Genomic DNA, 9,653 nt, shown 5'->3' on the forward strand with positions numbered 1-9,653 from the left:
CACAAAATTTAGATTCCCTAGGAAGTCATAGAAAATCACATTACCTGGCTTTCACATTCTTGTTTAATCAAATCTCTAGCCACACTATTACTTGCAATTGAGATTTTCTAAGTATTTGCTAATCAGCACTATTTACAATAGCCATGTTATGGAAACAACCTAAGTGGCCAAGGAAAGATGAGTGGATTAAGAAATATGGTATATATGCACGATGAAATGCTACTCCTTGATAAAATAGATGAAATCTTGCCAACATTGTATCTCTTTTCATTTGGTAGAAATCATTTAAATATTTTGTCACAATTTTAAATAAATATTATCTGTCTTCTTAATTGCTAAAATTTTGAGTTCTTGATTATAACCAATGCCATCTGTCTTTGACTCTGGTTTATTGTCACTAATTGTGGTTTGAATGGCAAGACACAGAAAAAAAAGACATGTTGATGGTGGTGGAAGGTTTGAGGGGTGGAATCACATGTGCTTTCATTAAGCTATAATGCAATTATTAAGAATAAGATGAAGAAATATCTGGTTATATAGTGAAAACTGTATATGCAAAGTGCAGAAGACATGGAAAACAGAACTGATTAGAAAAGTGAGAATGAATTAAAGGAGTTTCTTAGAAAGACGTGAGTTACTAACATTCTCTTGACTCAGGATTACTGAACCAAAAAAAAAAAAAAACATAGAGGAAATTTTGTGAGGGCTAATCACCTAAGAGTGAAAAGCATCAGGAAAATTAAAGGGAAGGACAAGAGACAAGCCATATTATAAGGTAATTACATATGGGAACAGAAAAATAGGAATGAGCTTCAATAGAAGGATTTTATTAAAAATTTCTAGGAGTTCAGATAGCCTTACTTATTTTTCAATTACTAATTTATCTATTTCAGTGGCAAAATTATTTCTGCGATCCTAGAAGTCTCAGCTACCTTTTTCAAGATCCTTATTAAACTTAACTCCCGAACTTGGGGTGTGTCATGACCCATGTGCTTGGTTAGGAAAGAAGAAAAACAATGTAAACAAGTATTTAATTTTTAAACATTACCCTCAATCTTTTGTAAAATATTTCTAGTCAGGGGTCCAAAATCATCATTTGGAGATTGAAATGTAACAGAACATTGGAGTATGTTACACCTCTTGGTTGGATACTCATAAACTTCTTTAAATACATGTTCCCTAGGGGTCTTATTTGTGCTGAAATCTTGAGAGAATATTAAAAATCTCACATGCAATATGTTTCCCCCAAAAAAACCAAAAAAAATTTGCATTCTATTGTATCTTGATAATTCCCCAGCAAGGAAAAGACATTGCGATAAAGCTAATCTGTTTTGCTTCATTAGAACTTTAAATAGCTATACCACTAATTCCTATTTTAAGCATATTTTGGTTTTCATGCAGTGAATATAGTAAATGAAGATGTTAACCAGCAAAACATTTCCTTTATTTGAGTAAGGAAAGACAAATGTGCCAAATAGCTTTGGTTTGTGAGGAGAGAGAGAGACACCCATCCCAGGCCACGTCTTAAGTAGCTACTCATGTGCGATGGAAAATGGGAACTTAACAACCTCACTTAGTGATTATGTTCATGGATTGTAAGCACTCAGTGAGAGTAAAAATCCATCAGAGCTGGAAAGAATTTAGGCTGACAATGTTAAACAAATGTGTGTATTTAGTAACATAAAGAGCCCATAAAGAATGACCACTTCGGAATCTGTGAAAATCAATCAAGTGTCTGTAATATGTAGGGCAGGGAGAAATTGTGTGTCAGCTGTTCTGGGACAATGTACTAGAATGCTCTGACTTTTTGAATTAAGCTCAAGAGTAGCAGTTAGGGATTTTGTGCTGTATCCCAGATGTGAAGTCCTTGACTGAAAACAATGTATAAGCAAAATATTAAGTAAAGAAAAATAAAATGAAATAGTGAGAAAATCTACTTAATTCTCCTAAGTAAATATGTCTCCTAAGTAAATTTCTGAATTCTCCTAAGTAAATATGTCTTCCTTCAAAAACAGTAACTAGCCAAAATCCAATAATACGTTCATTCTACAAAATCTTGCTAAGTCAGGGGAAATGAATGATCAAACTTAAAGCAATTGCCATGTAGAATGAATGGACACTAATATGCAGTTTTCCTTTCATGAGAACTTTTTTCCCCATATAATACATATCTCAATTATCTATACAATACATATTTTCTCCCCTGCATGTTCCTTCTCACTTTTTTAAATTCAGAATATCACACACCTTACTTTTCAAATAAATGAAAAATCCATATTAGGTACAGGTGCAGTATTCTCTGAATTTTCTTATTTTTTCCCTAGTTAGGTTTTTACTTCCTTCCCCAAATACATTCAGCATCATGGATATGATATATATATATTTATCATTTAAAAAATATTGCTGCACACATGTACATGAATGTTATGTTGTTAATATCATCATATTACATATTTTCCATAATATATCATCATGTTATATTTTTTGTAATATTTTTACTCAAATTATTTTTTAAGATCTCTTTAAAAAGTCTAATATGTGTCTTTTAATAGCTGGGCAGCTTTGTACCATATGAATAGATTGCATGTTGTTTATCCATTCCATTTCCGTCTGAGAAAAATTGGGTTATTTCCATTTTTTCCCACCCTATATCATGTCTGACATCCTAGTATATCTTATGCATTTGAAACACAAATGCTTTCTAGACATTGACTTCATAACTCATTTAAACCTCACACAAAGTCTAAGATAACTTTTGCTTCACTGACATCTTAAAAATTAATATATAGAAAGGTTAAGAAACACTGCTGAGTTCACACAATTGATTGAATTAAATTTTCATATATTGCTATTGAAATTATGTAGTTTGTTCACATACTTATTGCTGTCATACCCACCAGAATATCAATTTCATAAGGTCAAGGGGCTTTGATTTTTCCCATGTCTTCTATAATGTCCCTTTGTATCTGGTATAGAGTAGGTACTTAACAGTACTTGATAAAAGAATGAATGAAAACAATAGTATTTATTGATCACAAAGTGTGAAAGAACTGTTACCCGATCTAAGGTCTTTGAATGTAATAATTTTTAATTCCAGAAAATTCTAGGCATGTTGTTCTGGGTTTAGCTTTCATCAAATGTCTGTGTTTGCTCAAACTGGAAATTTGGGGATGTGTCATGGGTGAGCACCCTCTGGGTCATTTCAGATGACATGAAGAGGGTTGGCAGCTTGAAGTGGTGAGGAAGTCTGGAAAGTTCAAGTTAGTAAGATTCAGTAGTTTGCTATCGTACTTATACTCATTTTGTAAACCCTGGGAAGAAAAAATAAATTTTCAAAGTTAGAGCCACAAGTTTTGAGACACATCAGGCTCCTAAATTTGAGTAAAGTAATATGGATTTCTGGTATCTTAAACCTCAAGATGAGTCCTAATTCTTGGGGGTGGGGGAGAAGCTTAGCAATAAGCTGTCTTCAAAATTGTCGACAAACAATTCCACACATTCATTCTCTGCTGTAAACATCAGATAACCCTTGAGGAGTGTTCTGTGACTAGGACCATTACTAGCATTGCATTTGTTTGAGTTAAGTGTTTACAGTATCACTGTCCTGAGGCTTATTGAGTAAACCAACTCATGAAAAATATCGTTTCTGTTTCTTAATTCGTCCAGTTAGTTAAAATGTCCAAAAACAGCCTCTCTTTTTGTGCATGTTCTAGCAAATTTTCTGTATGACCTTCATGTGTTTAGTGTAACAGTTTAATATTGCATAAATGTAGTCTTTTTATGCATCTTAGAACTATCTAGTTTGTAATGTGTTTCTAGGAGGTTGTGCCAAACTTGTATAAATCATAAGATCCATCTCAAAATTTATTTCTCAGTGACTACATCTTCTCTATCATTCCATTTGTATTCATTCTACTCTTGCCCAGATTATTGGATATCAATGAACTGGTCCCAAATAGATGAATGCCATTAAATTAATGTTTTATTACTTTTTTAAGATTTATTTATTCATGCATACAAGAACCAGTGTACAGGCCAGATGTGCAGAAGGTTGAGAGGATTCACCAGAGACAGAGCGGGGAACAGAACAGGCAGACTGAGTGAACTACACTGCTGAGGGGAGCAGCAGGCGAGACAGAGGTCTGCTGTGCCATGTGGGTATCTCCACGGCCAGCTGGCATCAAAGCCACACTGCAGAGGCTGCAGACAGCTCTACAGCACTCTGTTCAACTGCCTGCGCCACCAGGGAGGCCTTGTTTTATTACTGTTAGTATAAAATAAGCCAATATGACATGTGTTATGTTTGCATCACTAAAGTGCTAACTTTCACCAAGTGAGAAGGTTTCACTCACAACTCAGTGCAAATACATATAATCTCACTGAATTTATTGGGGAGAATATGCATAAAGACAACCTAAGCATACAAATCAATTGCTAGGAGATGGGGAAGGATATGAAGCTTTTGGCAAAGCCTGGAGACTGGTGATGCCGGGTAGGCAAGCCCAGAGCATTCCGGCAAGCTGTCCGTGTGTAGAGAGGGAAGAGCCAATTCTCAGAATGCAAGTCCCCAGAATCTCTCTCGAACACCTGAAGGTTTCGAGAACATGGGAATGTAGTCCATAGTAATCTCAAATGAACTTAAATTTAGTGCCTGTTATATACCACTTTTCAGATGCGTATTATCAAGAACACCTGTTAATTTTAATGTCAGCAGGGTCTCTCTGCAGCCAGGTTTTATCTGTCCTTGCCTTTCAAGTACCTCCTTATTGTTGTTTTCATAAACAGAAGATTGATTTTTTAATTCATAACTTTAAGTCCTTGTATCTTAATTGCCCCGCCTCTCCATCAGGGTCATTATAATGTCAATGTATATAACATAGCATTCTGTCAGAGTTATTACAGTATCAACATATATGACAATAAGATGTCACAAATGTTAACGTTTTGTACTTCACAGAAATATATTCTTTTTTTAATTTTTTATAATAAATTTTATTTTTATATTCCCCATACAATTGCAACCCCCCATTCTGACCCCAATCCCTCCCCTCCCGCCCCCCCACCCCCAAAAAGTGTCTCTGGTTCATAGTTTTTTGTTGATTTTGATTTTCACTTTCTTATAGTTATTCATTTTCCTGGTCCCTTATTTAAGTTTTCTAGATTCCTGCTATGAGTGAGACCATCCGGTATTTTTCTTTTTCTTTTTGGCTTATTTCGCTGAGCATGATCCCTTCCAGCGCCATCCATGTTGCTGCAAATTGCATGTGTTTATCTTTTTTGAATGCTGAGTAATATTCCATGGTATATATGTACCACATCTTCTTGATCCAGTCATCTATTTTTGGGCATTTGGGCTGTTTCCAAAGCTTAGCTATTGTAAACAGTCACAGAAATATTTTCAATAGCATTGAAATCCTACAGCATTAAAAAAAAAATATCAAAGCAGAAAGGGTGATTCTATAGCAACCTTGCTTTTCTAGAATAACATCTACATTCTGTCAGCTAACTTACTTAATTAAAAACTATGATTAGGAAGTTATGGAACTGTAGCTAGAAATCAGGGATTTCTATTTTTTTTTCTTTATCTGATTTGTTTCACTTAGTATTTTTTAATTTTTAAGTGTATTTGTTTTATTTATTTTACATCCTTGTTAATTTTTGTGCAATATTTCTCCTCTCAGGTGTAGTCCCCTTAAAATGCCCACCATCAATTCACCCGTGCACCATCACAATAGTCCCTTGTGCTCGTCCTTCCCCAGTTTTGATCCCTCTCCCTCCTCCTCCCCTGCAGAATGTCTCTGATTTATGCTTTCCTGTTAACTTTGTTTATTATTATTATTATTATTGTTGTTGTTGTTGTTGTTGTTGTTATTTCCCCGATCCCTTATTTGGCTTCCCCCTCCCCTGAAGAATGTCTCTGATTTATAGTTGTCTGTTTGCTTGTTTTTTGTTTTGTTTTGTTTTGTTTTGCTTTGTTGTGGTCTTTATGTCATTATTTTTTTCCTTGATCCCTTTCTTGGTTCCCTTATCTTCCTCCTATAAGTGAAACCTTGCAATATTTTTCTTTTTCCTCTGACTTATTTCACTGAGCATAATGCTTTCTAGCTCCATCCATATTGCTGTTAATGGCAGTAGTTTATCTTTTTTGATTGCTGGATAGTATTCCATTGTGTGTATGTACCACATCTTCTTGATCCAGTTATCTATTTTTGGGCATTTGGGTTGTTTCCATATCTTATCTGTTATGAATAGTGGTGCAGTAAACATAGGGGTGCAGGTATCCTTTTGAATTAATGTTTTTGTGTCCTTTGGGTAGATTCCTAGGAGTGGAATTCCTGGGTCATATGGTAGCTCCATTTTTAATAGTTGCAGGAACCTCCACACAGCTTTCCATAGGTTGGACCCGTTTGCATTCCCACCAGGAGTGTAGGCGAGTTCCTTTTTCTTTGCATCCTCACCAACATTTGTTGTTGCTAGTTTTTTAGTATGTGCCATTCTCACTGGTGTAAGGTGGTATCTCATTGTGATTTAATTTGCATTTCTCAGAAATCAGGGAGTTCTTATATGAGAATCCATAAGTAACCAAATTGTCTGTGGATCTTGCAAATAGCAGAATTGTGTGTGTGCCAGTGGGGGTGAAGATGTTTGATGAGTTTTGACTTTTTTTTAAAATCAACTATATCTGAAAAGATACTGTGTTTTGGTGTCTATTGTCACATGGCAATGTACACCAATACTTAGTGGCCTAAAATATTTTGCTTATTTGATCACAGTTTTGCTATTTGAGCCAGTGTTGGTGGGGCATGCCTCTGTTCAAGGTCACAATTGGGAAGTTTTTTTTGGGGGGACACCAATTATCAATTTCCAGGATGACTTCACTTATATGGTCCCTTTGTGTAATAAGCTTGTCTTTCTCATAGAATGGTAATTTCAGGGTTCTCAGAGCCCTAGTATTATAGATAACTTTCCCCATAGGACAAAAGAAGAATCTCCCATCCTGTTTTTATCAGTCAAGTGAGGTCACAGAATGATTCCAGATTCAAGAAGTGAAGAAATACACAAAAGTGCTCTGAGGCAGAGAACTGGTTAATGCTGTTCACCACTATATTTCTTCAAAACAGTGCCTGGCTCATGTTAGGGGCTAAAGATATATAATGAAATGATTGAGTAAAGAATGGATAAATTATATAAGGTGTAAGAAAAATGTTTGTTGATGAAAGAAGTGGAGAATTAAATAGAGGGTTTCATAACACTATTAAAATTTCCCAATTTTAAAGAGCAAACTTTAGACGAATTCAGGTTGAGATTTCTGAAAAATGTACGGTGTCACAGGCTGTCAGACAGCCAGACACATGAAAAATATGTGGCCCAGTCTAAAGAAAATCAAGCTATCCAAGCAGTTTAAAATCATAACATTGGAGACTTCAGTCATTATTCTTTCTCAACATATGGTAAACATAAATGAAGCAGGGATTCTGAAAAAGAAAACAAAGCAAAACAAAAACAAATGTCATCAAAGAGTAAAGCTTTGTAAACCAATACAAAGCAAAGTGATCATTACTGTAGATTCTATGTAGATTATAGTTTATGAGCTCTCAAAATTCCTATGTTGCAACCCTAACCCCTAAAATGATGGTACTAGGCACTGGGGCCTTTAGCAGGTGATTATGGCATAAGGATGAGAGTGGAGCCCTCAGACAGTGATAAATGCCCTTAAAAGAGAGCCCAGTGAACTGCCCAACCTCTTCTTCCATGTCAGATTACAGTTAGAAGATAGTCGTCAGTGAGAAAGAGACCCTTCACCAGATGTAGAATGCACAGGAACACTGATCTCACATGTCCTGGCTTCCAGAACTGTGAGAAAAATGTTTATCACCTATAAGCCACCCAGTTTATCATATTTTTGTTAGACCAACCCAAATGTACTAAAACAATCACCAGATATGAATACACTTAACTATTTTCCAAATAAGAATATATAACTGGTAATGATTTATAAAGTTCAGAAGATCAATGCACCAAGGAGAACGTATATCTCATATAAACATTAATGTCTATATAGTTAACACTGTACAATTTCACTCACTCATTTCCCTCCCACCTTAAATTAGTTCCTTGCTGTTGCTCATATAAACCAGTGTTTTTTAAAAGCTTAAATGTAGGATAATAATTTTTAAGGAATACATGGTCTTCAAGTAAAAATATATACTGTTATATGGTCACATTTACAATCCTCAAACCTAGCAGTATCCTATCGGAAAAACTCAAGTTTCAATCCTGATTGTTTACACAATAAAGCAATAAAGGAAAAAAAAAAGTTGAGCAGAAAACTTGGACCTTGGTTCAGTGTTTAAAAACACAAAATTGGCTATGAATGAGTCACTGCTATGCCTATTATATGATTTAGTTTCATTTGACAATTGGATTTCATTAAAATGGCAAAAAAATCAAAGGATTAATGGTTCTCAAAATGCATTTTGTTGGCAAAAGATGGTTTCTAGTCTACAAGAGAGATAGATAAATAACAGCATATTTGAAAATCAAGGCTACTCAATGTGCTTTTTTGGGTTTACTGTTTTTTTTTTTTCCTGGGAAATGCCTGAACTATTGACTTGAATAAAAGTGTTAACACAGAATAAGCTCATTTAATCATTCATTTAATAAATAAGTACTGTGGCAATATTACATGTTAAGTCTTGTTTTGTACATCAGAATAAATCAGGGAACACAACAATAATCATCACTTTTATGGAGCTTATATTCTGAAGGAGAGGATAGAAAATTAGTTAATATTGACAAAAATATATAGCATGTGAGAGGATAACAAATGCTATGGAAATAATAAAGCTAGAGTATGGTAAATGGGAGGCATCATAGGCATTTGATAGGGCTGCCATGTTAGGCCTCCTAGAGCATTAACTTCCAGCAGAGCTCTACAATGGAAGGGAAGACTACTTAAGGCAAAAGGAAATAGTTCAAAGACCATAAGTCAGAAAGTACCTGGTTTATATGAGCAACAGCAGGATCTGTGCAGAGCAGTTTTATGTTGAACTAGGTTTTAGCACATCATTCAGACTGCTATAGTGAGACTAGTCTGGAAGGGGTTAATTCTGCTGTCTCCTAGCATGTAAGTCTAAAGTTTTTGGCTGGCTACTTCTAATGTCTTCATTAGTTGTCTTATGATGTAGCTACTCCATGTACACATTCTTTGCAACATTTGAGTTTTATTTGCTTCTTTTTACCCCGAATGTCATGTAAACTGATCATTAATAAATTTTGGGCATCTTAGTAATCTAGACAAAAAAAGATGAGCATTCTGCACCCCCAATTTCTGCAGTTATGAACTCTCTTTTGGTAAATAGCAAACACTGAAATTATTAGTTAACTGAATAAATTAATTAAAAAATTATTTATTGCTTGTCCTGTGTGTCAGAGACTGTTCTATAAATAGGGATTTAGCAGTAAATAAAATAAACCAGGACTATGTGCTCATAAAGCTCTTATTAAAATTCAAGTTGTCTAGTCAGTATGCATTATACATACCAAAGATTAGATCCCATTTACGTAATTTGAATTTGATTTCAGAGCGTAGCCATAAGGAGGTGGGGGGAACATGGCATATTGCCATTTCTCATAGAAGTCAAATATCAGAG

This window comes from Talpa occidentalis, unplaced genomic scaffold, assembly GCF_014898055.3.
Source record: "Talpa occidentalis isolate TD23 unplaced genomic scaffold, MPIMG_talOcc4v2.1 talOcc4.16, whole genome shotgun sequence".
Lineage (NCBI taxonomy): Eukaryota > Metazoa > Chordata > Mammalia > Eulipotyphla > Talpidae > Talpa > Talpa occidentalis.